The following is a 14,322-nucleotide window of genomic DNA, read 5'->3' as shown; positions in this document are numbered from 1 at the left end:
ACCTAACTGGAAATGCACTGAACCATTAAATATACTTAGAAAACTTTGATTTCCATTACTTCCAGAAAGTGAAACAAGAAATTGTAACAGGAACAGGTGGTTCACCTGAATTGTAATCCCTTAAGATTTTTATAAATGCGCATTCAGTGAAGGTAAATAGGCTGTGTCACAAATGCCTGGTCCAAAACAAATTTTGCAATTGTGGTTAAAACCTCATGTAAACAATGTAAATACAATTCTAGAAATGTTAGTTGTAGATACATTTAAGTGGGTACTCCATGAAAAACTTAAGAAAGTGCATAATGCAGAGTGACCCTAATTATTCAAAGCAACTAGTTTTAAAGTGTTTGTTATTATGTTAAGTTGCATATTTTATTACTTCCATTCACACATGCCTAGAAATGCACTTTCCCATAAGTAGGCAAAACTTCCTGTAGGTATGTGATTCCTGTAACTAAGAAAATATTGGCATCTGAATCAGATTGTTTTAAATGCCATAGAAAAGGATATAGCGAAGTACTGCATATGTAATGCTAGCAATACTATGTGTGAAATGACTGTCAGTGTTAGACAGCAGCATACTTAACCAAGTTTACTTGAAAATGAACCCATGTCATGGATAATGATGCTCTTTTAACCTTTGTAGAATCAACATTCAGTAATTTTATCACAAAAAAATTATGAAATATATGCTGCATGAGAAGGAAGTTACTGAAATGTGTTTCTTTCCTGCTCACTATCACCAGAAGACTTAAATAGCCATTTGGGTGCTTTGTCTGTTGCCATATGGTTCTTGAGTTAAGATGCAATTCGTGACAGAATATTCCTTTGATACTGGCAAACTGTAACATTTACAAAACAAACAAAGTAAAAAGTGTTGCTTCAGTTTTCTTTGGAGTAAAATGAGCAGATACTCTTTAAATCATTGATGCATATACTTTATTATAGCAATAACCCATGCCTGGGTGTGGGTAATGCTGGATTTACCCACGGTTGGTGTGGTTTGATTACGAGGGTGAAGCCCGATTGGCCAGACAAAGACAACCGTGGGTAAATCCAGCATTACCCACACCCAGGCGTGGGTTATTGCTATTATACAATGACATTATTTAAGAAAAAAAAATACTTACTTTTCTTAAATAATGGCATTGTATAATTTCTCCTTGCTGCCCTTCCCCAGCTGTCTGGTATTCTGCGGCAGTTCTGATGTACTGCGCATGCATATGCTTACGCAGTACATCAGAGCTGTGGGTGGAAGCAACGGAGAAAGCAAGATCTCTGTTGCTTTTTACAAAGTGTCTCAGTAAGTTAAAGGAGTTTAAAATAGCGAGACAGCTTTAAAAAAACCAACAGAGAATCTCTGTTGCTTTTTTTAAAGCTGTCTCGCTATGTTAAACAGATTTAACATAGTGAGTCAGCTTTAAAAAAAGCAATGGAGAAAAGAAGATCTCCTTAGTTTTTTTAAAGCTGTCTCAGTATGTTAAAGGAGTTTAACATAGCGAGACAGTGTGTAAAAAGCAATGGAGATCTTGCGTTCTCCGTTGCTGTAAAAAGACTTATACTAATGGAAAAAATCCGGGCGACTGGACCTTTTCCATTAGTATAAGTCTGATTTACAACATGCATGCTGACCAATCAGCATGCACGGTTTGTAATATTAATGGGGGGTCGTTGTATAATGTGATTTTTGGCCTAAGGAGTTGGTGCTTATGTATAAAAGATAACTTTTTGCACTTTGTATATACTGGTATACTAATGATGGTATTGCTATTCTAACTTTGAAGATAGGGGTAACATTCAGAGATGTTTACAGATAACCAAAGCACAGCTTTTACAGATACTTAAAACAACAGCAGTAATTGATTAGTACTTCACTATAATTATAAAATCAGTGAAATTACAATGGATCAAATCAATGTGTAAACTAATATGCATATGTATGTCAACATATATACATATGTCATTGTATAAAATATGCAGATAGATGTTCTTTTAAAATACAATTGCCAGTCTGAACATTGACCAATCTATAAACACTTTTAGGATGGCCTTACTGCAATAAATATAAGTGATTTATGTTTTTTAGTTTAAACATAATGGCATCTGCACTAAAATATTATTACTTCCAGTAATTTTTGAGATAAATGTTTTAATTAAATATGCAATAAGGTATAAGGGGTTTACCAGTTACAGATATTACCAGATCCTGAAGAGTGAAGCCTTATAACTCCTAGGTATGCAGTGATACCCATACTATCCATACCTCTGACTGCCTTATTGTACTTATAAAATAGGCATCTGTATTATTTGCAATTTGAATATTACATTTTGTAGATTTTATAGGATAGTTATAGCTCAATCATCACATTTTAAAATAAAATAGGTCCCCTGCCCATTTTAACTAACTGACTACTTAACTAACTGACTACCGTGTGGGCTTATAACGTCTAAATGGTGTAAAATGAGCAGAGCAGTCATTTTAGTCATTAAGCCATTTGAGGGACCTCTCTGTCAAGTTGTTTTTAACTGACATTCTTGCTGCCTTTGTATATTTGTATGTCTATAATAATCTCATGTAGGTTATATTTCTATTTTATATGCATTTATATTCAAGCAGTACTATCCTTTTGCAGACTGTATCTTCAGATTTTCCTAAGTCAAACATTGTTAGGCAGAGCCTTTCTACTGCATTTTTCTGATGCAGATACATAATTTGGCTCGTAGCTTACAGTGTCTATAGATATCACTGTTTGCGCTTCATGTTATTCATTTCTTGTCACTTCGTACTTTGCTTCATTTCCTTTTTCTGAGGCGTATGATTTCACTTCCATCAGGAGATTATTCCGTTACTTTTTTGAATGCCTTTTACATGTAGGTATTTTCCCTAAATCCTGTTGTGTCTTTTTATTCCTTTACTTTTTTGAATATCTTTTCATAGGTTCATAGGTAGGTACTAGGCTATCGGCCCAAGGGCCTATGTATGCCTAGCTAACAAGGTTCCCTGGCTTACGCCACCCAAGAAAGTTATTTTCCTGTGCCACTGTCGAGCAGAGACACAGAAGTGTATTTCCTATTTCCTTCCACTCATCAAGATTTTTCTTGAAGTGTGCTAATGAGGAACTTTGCTTGACATAGATGGGTAGCATGTTCCAGAGTATGGGAAGTCTCTGGGGCAGAAATCTATCCCTCCAGCATGTCCTGTTTATTGTGGTGACAAGGTTTAGGTCCCTAGAGCATGTAGCTCAGAGGGATTGGGATTTCTATAGGTGTAGCATGTCCAACAGCTCTGGGTTTGACATAGCTTTATATGTTAGGCAGAGATCACCTCGGACTAGGTGATATGCTAAGGAGTAAAGATGGAGATTTTTGAGATGGTCAGTGTAGGGCATTTGTTTGAGGCCAGTAATCCTCTTTGTGAGGTACTTCTGTGGCCTTTCCAGCTGCTGCAGATGTCTTGTGAGGTACATTCCAAAAAGGGCATTGTACTCTATAATGGGTCTAATGAGTGTCAAGTAGAGGGGAACAATGACCTCTTTTTTCCTGGATGAGAACCCTTTTATGATGAGATGTGCCATGTAGAAGGACTTCCTGACTACTGTGGCGATGTGCCTATCAAAGGATAGACTACTGCCCACCTGGATCCCAAGGTCTCTTATCACACATTTGGTGTTAAGTAGATTGCTGCCAATGTGGTAGTTCATGGGTACAGAGTTTTTACCAACAAGGATGACACTGCACTTTTTGGCATTGAGCTTGAGGCCATGGCTCTGACAGCAAGCATCTGTCTCAGCGAGGCCCTTCTGTAGGATGTCCACATCATTTGGGGACTTGACTATGGCTCCTAGTTTGCAGTCATCTGTGAACTTCATTAGCCAGAGGCCTTCTGTGTAAGCCTGTACTTCAGAGAAGTATATACCAAACAGGAGAGGTCCCAGGACTGAACCCTGTGATACTCCACTTGTCACTGGTTTGAGGTCTGATTTGGAGTCTGCAACTTTTGCAGTGTGGGTTCTGTCAATGAGCCAGTTGGCAACCCATCTTGTGACGTAGGCATTTATACCTAGTTTAGTGAGTTTAGCTATAATTCCAGAATGGGGGATCGTGTCAAAAACATTGGTGAGGTCAAGATAGGCTGTGTGAACAACCTTACCCTCATCTACAGCTTTGGTGACTGCCTCAAAGAAGTCGGTCAGGTTCAGGAGGCACGATATGCCTTTCACAAACCTGAACTGGGTGGGATCCAGAGTTTGGAGGTTACCAATGTCTTTGTTTATGGGTTCCATGATGATACGTTCCATGGCCTTGCAGACCAGGCTTGTCAGGCTAATAGGGCGATAGGTCCTGGGATCAGTGGTGGCTCCACCTTTGTGGAGTGAGATAACTGTTGCTGTGCACCTTTCAGTGGGCACAAAGCCTGATGCGAGGCTATTATTAAACATGGTGCTTAGGTGGAGAGCTAGTTCATTCTGAAGTTCATGTAAAACGCAGCCTGGGATGTTGTCCAGTCCCATGAATGCTGCGTTTTTGGCTTTAGAGAGTGCAGCATTTACCTGCATAGTTGTGATTACAGGGACTCTGCATTTTTCCTGTATAGATATGGGCCCTTTAGGGGGTGGGGGGGGGGGTAAAGTTAGTACTGAACCTATCTGCCTGGATGTTGTTAATATCAGTTGGTTCTGTAATTTTCATGCTGTTGTGCTGTAACTCAGAGAAGATCTGGGTGTTGCCATTGACATCATTAACATAGCTATAGAATGCTTTGTGGTTGTCCTCAGAATTAGTGGTGATTTTGTTTTTGTAGCTAGCTTTGGAGGATCTTATAAGGGATCTCAGCTTCTTACTGAGGCTGACCAGGGAGCTCCTCCACTCATGGGATTTTACTCTCTTTTGCAACAGTTTCTTCCTTCTGTTGTACAGTTTGTTTATGGCAGGGGACCACCAGATTGGCATCCATTTTTTGGAGGATAGCGTCTTGGTTCTGTTTGGGATTGCATGATCTATGCACTTGTGTAAGTGCTTATAGAGTGCATTTGTATAGGATTCAGCAGTTGTAACTGTATTGTCCTTCTGCATGTGTGTCATGAAGTTCACCTCTTCTGTCTTAAGAAGCATTAAGATGGCTTTGGAGAAAATTTTTACAGATGTTTCCTTAATGGGGGGTGGTGGCAGGATGTGGATATCAAGGGTGATTAGCTTATGGTTGGATCGGACCAATGAGGAGTTGACTTAGGGTGTGGAACACCGGTCACTCATGACCAGGTCAAGGATATTGTTGCCCCTAGTGGGGGTGTGGATAAGTTGATTCAGGGAATTGGAGTTTATTAATTCCAGAAAGCGTTGAGCTAAGGAGCTGGTACATGAGTAGTTTTCCCAGGTAATGGTGGGGTAGTTGAAGTCGCCCATTATTAGAGTGTTTGGTTAAACCCTAATATTTTCCAGTACATCAAGAAAAGAGGAGTGGGAATCCTGGGGCATGGTGGGGGATCTGTAGAAAGCTACAATTTGGATTGCAGTTTTGCCCAGAGTTAGTTGCACTTGGAAAATCTCGGATGCATTATGGTGATCAACTAGCCTGGAGGTGTGGATATCCTTAATGAATATGGATACACCTCCGACTTTGATCTTTCAGTCCAGGTTACATGGCCGAAAAGTGTGGTATGAGTTATAGCCTGGTAGTGCAGGGGTGCTCTCTGGAGCCTTGAACCAGGCCTCATTCACTTCACAGATATTAATGTTCTCCATTTTAAGGAGTGTCTCGAGTGAGTGCATTTTGAGATTTAGACTTCTAGCACTGAGTAGCATTACCCTCAATTTTTGCTTGACTGTTCCTGTTACGGTGGTGAATTTGTCATTTGAACCTTGCTTAAAAAAGGCACTATAGGGGCGTCAAGAGCCTTAGCTAGTATCCGGAATCCCAGGGGTGACAGGTGCAGGCCATCTCTGGCAAAGCATCGTGGTCTGTCGACCATGTCATCCCAAGCAGACAGATACTGGATCCCCTTAGAATGACATCAGAAGCTTAGCCAATTATTAAAGTCAATCATTTTGTCCTTATACTGTGGTATCATTCTAGGCAAAGGCAGAATGCTACTCAGGGCTAGGGTCATACCTGCCTGGGCTACAAGATTGGAGAGCTCTTCCATGTCTCTTTTCATGCAGTCCAGGGAGGTATGTCTCAGGTCATTCACACCAACATGGACAATGACAGAATCATATTTGTACTTGTTGTGGAGTGACCTGAGTGCATGGGTTATGTGGAGGATCCTAGCACCTGATAGGCAGCTGACAGTATCCTTCTCCTTGTTTAGCCTGGTGAGTGGGACATCAGTGTGCCTGACTATAGAGTCATCTATGACTAGTGTGTTGGGTACGTTGTTTTGCCTTATTGGCTGTGGTTGAGTGGCACACAGATTCTGTGGGCTATGTGTCATTTGGGTTGTGTTGGGGGATGGAGGTTGCTTACGTTTCTGCTTTGGAGGTCTCTGTTGCTTAGATTATTATTGAGAGCCTCTGCAAATGTTTTTGTGTTACTATGTGTGGATTTTGGTGGTGTAGATTTAGTGAGACTATGTGATGAGTGTGGTGTGGTGCAAATGTTTGCCTTCTCCTCTTGACTGTCAAGTTCAGTCTTGGTTAGAGAGAGCTTTACCTCCAGTTTGGCTAGATAAGTGCAGCTCTCACAGGTTGTAGTGTTTAGTGGTAGGAGGAGAGGGTTATCTGTGTACATGAGGCAATTTCTACATTGCCTCAAGATGCCCAGATTCATCAGATAGACAGGAGAGAACACTGGGAGCTGACTCTTGGACATGCCTGAATAAAAAAACTATTTTCCTCTAGATAAGTGAGGAAAGTGAGTACAAGAGCTGTTTTTCTCTAAGCAAGTGAGAAAAGTAAGTACAAAAACTGTTTTCGTCTAGGTAATGAGGAAGGTTAAGTGCTATAGTAATTAATTACTTATTTAGTGCTTACAAGTTCTGAACAAGTGCTGAGCGTGAATAAGCAAATTAAAGTGCTAAAACTAGGAATCTGTATCTGCACTAGACGAGTTACAGGACAGAAACAAGTGCAAATGCAGGCTTTCAAATCTTTTACATGTAGATATTTTCCCTAAATCCTATTGTGTATTTTTATTCCTTTACTTTTTTGAATATCTTTTACACGTAGGTATTTTCCCTAAACCCTGCTGTGCATTTTTATTCCTTTACTTTTTGATAGGTTCATAGATTAGTACTAGGCTAACTGCCCTTGTGAGCTATTTTAAGACTAGCCAATTATCCTTTGTGAGACTCAAACCCTGCACTTTGTGTTTTTAAGGCAAACACCTTAACCATTAGGCCACCCTCCTAACCCCTTTTATAGATTCATAGATTATTACTAGGCTATTTGCCCTCATGGACCATTTTTAAGCCTAGCCAATTACCCACTGTGAGAATCAAACCCTGCAACTTGTGCTTCTAAGGTAAACACCTTAACCATTACACCACCCTCCCACTTTTTGAATGTCTTTTACATGTGGGTATTTTCCCTAAATCCTGTTGTGTATTTAGAGTCACAATCCAAATTTGTATTATCATCATCATCATCATCATCATCATCATCATTATTATTATTATTATTATTATTATTATTATTGTTGTTTTTATGTTTTATACAGATAAAGTAATAACTTTTAGCTGATTTGCTTCAGGTGTTTGGTGTTATCATTGTTTTGTTCATCTACCTGTTTTTGATTTTGGTGTATTTCTTTGTTTTCTTTGCTAAATTAATTTCCATGATAGTGTCAGGTTGTAAAATTTTGATGTTTCTTTGCGGTGTAGGGATCTGTAAAATGTGACATTTAGGTGGCATGTATTAGTTTCTCCCTTGGAGAACAGATTTGATACACAGGTAGCTAGCAATCTGAATTGTCAGTTTTTCTTGCCCATTTATAACTCTTTCATACAGTCATGAACTGTATTATTGAGTATCTCCCACAGAAAACAGTTTTAGAACTATGCTTCATTTCTCGGCATTGTATAAAAGCTCAGAGACCAAATAGACAAGATTATGAGTATAAAAGATGGTGCAATATGTGACCAAATTTCCAAGCTGCTATTGCAAACTCAGATGATTTGAAGATACTTAATGGAAGCATATATTGTATATGTTTTGGTCCTGTCTCTCATCCAAGAGAAGGTGTTTAAAGATGTGCACTAAATGAAAAAGAATATTTGATAAGCAACACACTTTTTCTTCATTATTGCATTCATGTTGACCATGAAAAAGGACAGTATCTGACAAAACAAAGACAGTGTATATATTCCAATGTTTCTGTCATCTGCAATCAAGAAGGTTGTGGAAAATAAATGCAAAACAAAAGCTGTTAAACCAATGGTTGGCCATTTACTTCAAAGCACAATGATTCTGCAGACAGCAATTGATTGGATAGGACCAACTGAAATGGGTTAGGGCAATACCAGGACAGATTCCCTTTTTTGCACATGTACAAAATTAAATGAATAAAAACAAAGTAACGATATGTAGCAGTGGGCTGTCAGGCACATGTACAAAATTAAATGAATAAAAACAAAGTAACCATATGTAGTAGTGGGCTGTCAGTGTGGTTAGCAGCTTCAAAGTTCCTGTTTTTTGGTTATCATCTATGCTGTGGTACTTTCTACATAATAGCTACACATCCTTGGGACCATGTTAGTCTTCATTGGTTGCAACTGTTTCTTTCCAAATTTCAAAATCATTTTAAGTGTAGGCAAGGCAAGTGTGTGTGTGTGTGTGTGTGTGTGTGTGTGTGTGTGTGTGTGTGTGTGTGTGTGTGTGTGTGTGTGTGTGTGTGTGTGTGTGTGTGTGTGTGTGTGTGTGCGCGCGTGTGTGCGTGTGTGTGCTTGTGCAAGTATATGTGCATGTACATATGTGTGTGTTTCTGTGTGTGCTCATGTGTGCATGCATATGTTTGTGTGTGTGTGTAAGCTTTTTAAGTGTGCCATTTTCCTGCTCTCTTTGTGCAGTGTTTTTTTCCATGTTTGTCTATATTGTGACTGTATTATGACATTTTCATGTTTTGACAAATTAATAATGCTGTTGCATTTCTAACAAACAGTGTTTTACTTGTAACACACCTACCTATTTGCATTAATCTAGTATTCCCCTTTTGATGTTGCTCATGAGGTTATATGATGGCTAGTGTTATGTTCACTAATTTGAAGGCTTAATCCATTACAGATACTATATTAGTGCTAATGCTGTGGTAATGTTCCAGAAGTTGAGTATTTTGAGTGTTCCTTGAGTTTAGCAGACAAACATTTTTACTTAACCCATAAGCACACACTAGATATATCAAATACTTTGGTATTTTTATGCTGTTAAACTGATGTTGCTTGTTAATCTAAATGATAAGCTTGTGCTGAAAATACAGGTATAACTGGTCTTAATCCTTGCTAACTTTGGTATTTCTATTCTCTGAATATTCTGGTATGAAATTATACCTGTTATTTCTACAAAGAAGGACTGGTTGGCTCTACTATTCTGTTTCGTATATAGTCATTACCTAGCTGATTATGTGACAACTTAATTAATTCCAGTGGTCTTCTTTTTACCTAATACCCAGCATAACTGAGTCCTTTATAATTTTTTGTAACTAACTCAGAACAAGATATTAAGCTCTGTTAGGAGTATTGTGTGAGCGTCAGTACTATTTAAGGTGGATGCTTGACATGCCACAGTTGCATATAACACTTTATGTAAACTACTCTTAGACTTGCAGCTAGACAGTTATTGCTTCTTTATATAATCATTAATGCATTCTTAACAATATGCGAATATTAAATAGGTTGAAAAGTATTAACCGTTTTGAGAGTTTCTAATGCCAAATGATCTCTGCTTTTACCTCTGGCAGCTGTGCTTTAAGTCCTGCAGATGGCATTTCAGAGTTTAGGGTGATCTAATACAGACTGTTAATGCCTTTTTACCCTTTGTTTCCCAACAAATTGTAGATTAACTGTAACTTAGTTTTACTCTCATGTCACACTTGCTATTATCTAATTTGTATTTTTTCCTCTGCCTCATCTCATTTTTATCCAAACCCTCACTGTCTTGCTTTGACTATCTCTTTCCCTCAACAATTACACTGAACTGGCATAAATCAAACCATCATTGTCCAGCAAACATCATCCAGGACTGAGCTTTACCCTAATAAGGACCTTGAGAGAGATAGAGACATATTAATAATGTATGTCATTTACTGTCATGTCTAACATAGCTATCCTATTCCTCTGTAATAAATAGGGCAGGGTGTTCTGTTTAGAACATACACTTCCACTAGAACTAACAAGTTCCCTGGTAATTTTCATTATAGTGGAAGATGTAGCCTTTTGCTGAGCTTCATCCTTCTTGTCTATTGTACATTATATACCCACTACAAAAGTCCTCCCCACTTTACCTACCCTACCATACTTTACCTTACCTGTTCTTTGCTGCAGTATAAATTTGTCTTCCTCTATAACTTTCAATACATTCACTGTCTGTAACATGTAAATAGTGACTTTCACTTACTGAAACAACAAAATAATACATTGCAGTACTTAGTATCTCTTCAGACAGGCTTTTCTACTAACTACACCTGCACCTGGTTAACCCCTGCTTTGAAACTCTTTCCGCTAGCTCCTATATAATTACTAGGACTCTGTAACATTGCACCTTTTGCTATTATTTGTTATCTTGCTCTTTCTCCTACCACCTTTTCTAGTGACATTACATTTTTACTCTTTCTACCACATACAACTTCTCATCTTAATCATCTCTAAGTCTCTCCTTTGATACTTCTTTTACCATTTTAGCTGGTGCAGCCTGCTCCATTCGCTCTTGCTTCACTTGTACTCACTCCACCCCCCCTTCCTTACCCCCAAATCTCACCCACCCCAACTATCCCTAGTTTGATACCTACACAAAACCCTCCTTTTCCTGTGCATAACTCTTCCTCTTCCTACCCAAGCAACCTGTCATTCTGCTACCCCCATCTGTCAGTAACACCCATAACTCAAATCATACTATCCACGTCTCCACCCCTGAGGCTCCACCTATGTAGTTATACCTCTCTTCCCCAGCATTCCTCAGCCTCCATCTCAGTGTTTACATCCACTATTGCCTCCTATTACACTCCATTCTCTTTAGCATTTTTTTCTCCTTTATATATGTTATATCTCTACAGCTGTCCTCTTTTTTTCTCCTTTCAGCCTTCTCTCTAATCCACATTATTAGCACCCCATATTCTACATACATATTTACATTTCTACCTAATTCTTTTGAATTCTTTTTATTTTTTAATTATTTTTATTTCCTTCTATAATGTAATTATATTTACATATACCATCCATTCTCAATCATTGTCTTCAAGACTGCTGTTTCTAATACACACCAAATATGCTCCTCAGCCTTCTTTCCACCCATCTACTCCTACTACTACCATACCTTACATGCTATATGATATCTATCACACCTATATCTCAATCCCCCACCCTTACTCACACTGTCTATGTCACTTGCCAGCCATTCACTATTACCATTGCTTCTAACTTAATTGGCTTACCCCCATCTCGTTTTCAGATGTAAAATTCATAATGCTTCTCCCAACCCATATAAGGCAAATTCTAAATTTAATACTAACACACCTAAATCCTCAGTAGTGTATGCATACTGTAAAAAACATCACATTATGCAACTATGTCCACCCACGTCCAGGTCCCACTGCCTCTCTTCTCCACCTACTTCCTCTTCTACTGTAACAACATCCACTAAAAATTTGAAAATCATATCCTTGAATATTCAAACTATAGTAAACAATGTCTCTAAATTTCATTCCTGGATCACTCATTACTCCCCAGACATTATTATTGTTACAGAAACTTGGCTCAAACCATATATAAATCATTCTAAAGTCCCCCCATGGCTATACTAACATCCGCTCTGACAGATTAAATAAAAAAGTAATAGTTTATCAGTCATGTCCTCTAACCATATCTCTGTCTCTCCTTCTATTTCTCTACCTAAATTTCTCTCTGCTGAGATCCTTGTCTCTCACTATAAATTAAATGAGCACACAACACTATGTATAATTGCCCTATATATATATTCCCCCAGGAAATAACATCCCTATACTGGAAGACATCCTACACAGGGAACCTAGTTCCATTTCTCATGAAATAATAATTCTTGGTGATGTCAGTAACTGGCAAACCTTTTCATCAGACTACCCTTCCACTAATATCAGTCTATGTGGGTTCAAACAAGTCATAACTTCCCATACTCACTTCAGCAAAGCTAATAGCATGGAGACGACCCTGGACTGGATCCTAGACTCAAATTCAAAGCTTTATGAATCTCAAAAAACCCACCCAGACTCTCTTGGTGATCACCATTCCACCTATATTTGGAGACTAGCAACTTGCTATATCAAACAGAACCTTAATAAAGACTGTTGTAACCTTTCAAATGTCAGTACCAAGATCTTTACTAGCATCCTTAATAATGTTAATTGATCCATCCTCTAATCCCTACTACTGGATAATGTTGTTGTAAAACTTAATACAATATTTCTTGACATTCTCAGTTGCCTTGATCCTATAAGAAAAAAGAGAGTTAAATTCACGCAGTCATCCTTGCTATCCCCTTCTAGTAGACATATAATGTATAAGAGAGAGAGAAAGCTTGGAGAAACTTGCAAAAATACAAATCTCAAGTTCACCTACAGACCTACAAACAATTTTGAAACATGACAAAAAAGCAAATGATAGCCGATAAGAAATATTATTAAATCGACCTACAAGATAACCAAAAACGCAACCCCCCAAATTTTTGGTCCACTATCAAGAAAGTATTATACCCTGGAACTCCTAGTATCCATAACCGTTGTCCACACATCTTGCTCTTAGAAACTGCTTCTAAATTTAACTCCCACTTTATAGACTCAATACCCACCCTTACCCAAAACTCCCTACAGAATCCTGCCACCCCTAGCAAAGTTCAAAGCTCTAACAATGCCATTTTCAACTTAAAAAAATTATTACACAAACTTAAGCTCTGCTCTCCTGCTGTAGATAGTCTCACATATAAATATCTAAAGATTGCTGCCCCCTCTATTACTTGCCCAAGCTCTGTCTTGATCAATTGATCCATTCGTGAGCCATATGTCCCATTGGTCTAGAAAAAAATTTACATCATTCCTCTAGATAAAGGGGGACACTCCACTGAAATAAACTTCAGACCAATTGCAATCTTGTCCCATCTTTCCAAGATCTTAGAAAAATGTATTTATAAACAAGTTTAATAATACTTACTCCAAGAAAATCTATTAACCTCTACCCAACACATCTTTCCCCCAGATAGTAGCACAACTGCCCTTGATGCCTTTTTTTGAACACGTCATTAAAGCCAGAAATAACAATTTAGTATCTGCCCCCTTTTTTAGATCTGTCTAAAGCTTTTGATACAGTCTTACATACCAAACTACTCTCAAAAATGTCGGTTTTAGTCTTTTCCAATACAAGAGTCACTTGGTTCTCTAGCTATTTAACTGTCTGCAATCAGTTAAATACCTCTCTACTTACTCATCTTTTTTCTTCCAGTTAGTACAGGTGTCCCACAAGGCTCCATACTTGGCCCTCTCCTTTGTAACATATTTATAAATGATCTACATACATTCTCCAAACAAGCTACACTTTATACAATATGCAGATGACTCCACTGTCATTTGCTCATCTAAAAGTCCTTCCCAGTTACAATCTATCACTCAGCAGGCTTTTCCTAAATCCAAATAAAACAAAACTGCTCTTATTCTTCCCAAATGCCAAACAAACATAAAAGACACCTTCAAATTATCCTCTTTCAACAATACTGAAATTGAAGTTGTATCATACACAAACTTACTTGGTGTCATTATAACTGATCAACTGAAATTTGATGTTGATATTCAAAAATGCATAAAAACTGGACATGCTCCATAGATATAAAATATCCATTACCAACTCTTCAAGAGTTACTCTAGCTAATACATATCTCCCCCTTTCACTACTATATGCCTCAGCCATTTTCACCAGTATTCATATCTTCCTAAGATCAAAAGTTGAGCTTTGCTATAACAAAGTAGCTAGATTTTCAGCCAGTCAGTCATACAACTACCACCACTGCTTGGCCCCTAGATATTTAAACTGGCTTGAGTTCTCACTACTTCAAGTTCACCCAAGTCCTCCTTGCACATAAAATGGCATACAAATCCTCAGCCTGCCCTGTAACCGTCACCATTCTTAGCCAGTACCTCCTTGAACAAATCCTCAG

The sequence above is a fragment of the Protopterus annectens genome, chromosome 10.part0 (assembly GCF_019279795.1).
Source record: "Protopterus annectens isolate FY-2018-M chromosome 10.part0, PAN1.0, whole genome shotgun sequence".
NCBI lineage: Eukaryota > Metazoa > Chordata > Ceratodontiformes > Protopteridae > Protopterus > Protopterus annectens.
This window is presented reverse-complemented; position numbering follows the sequence as displayed.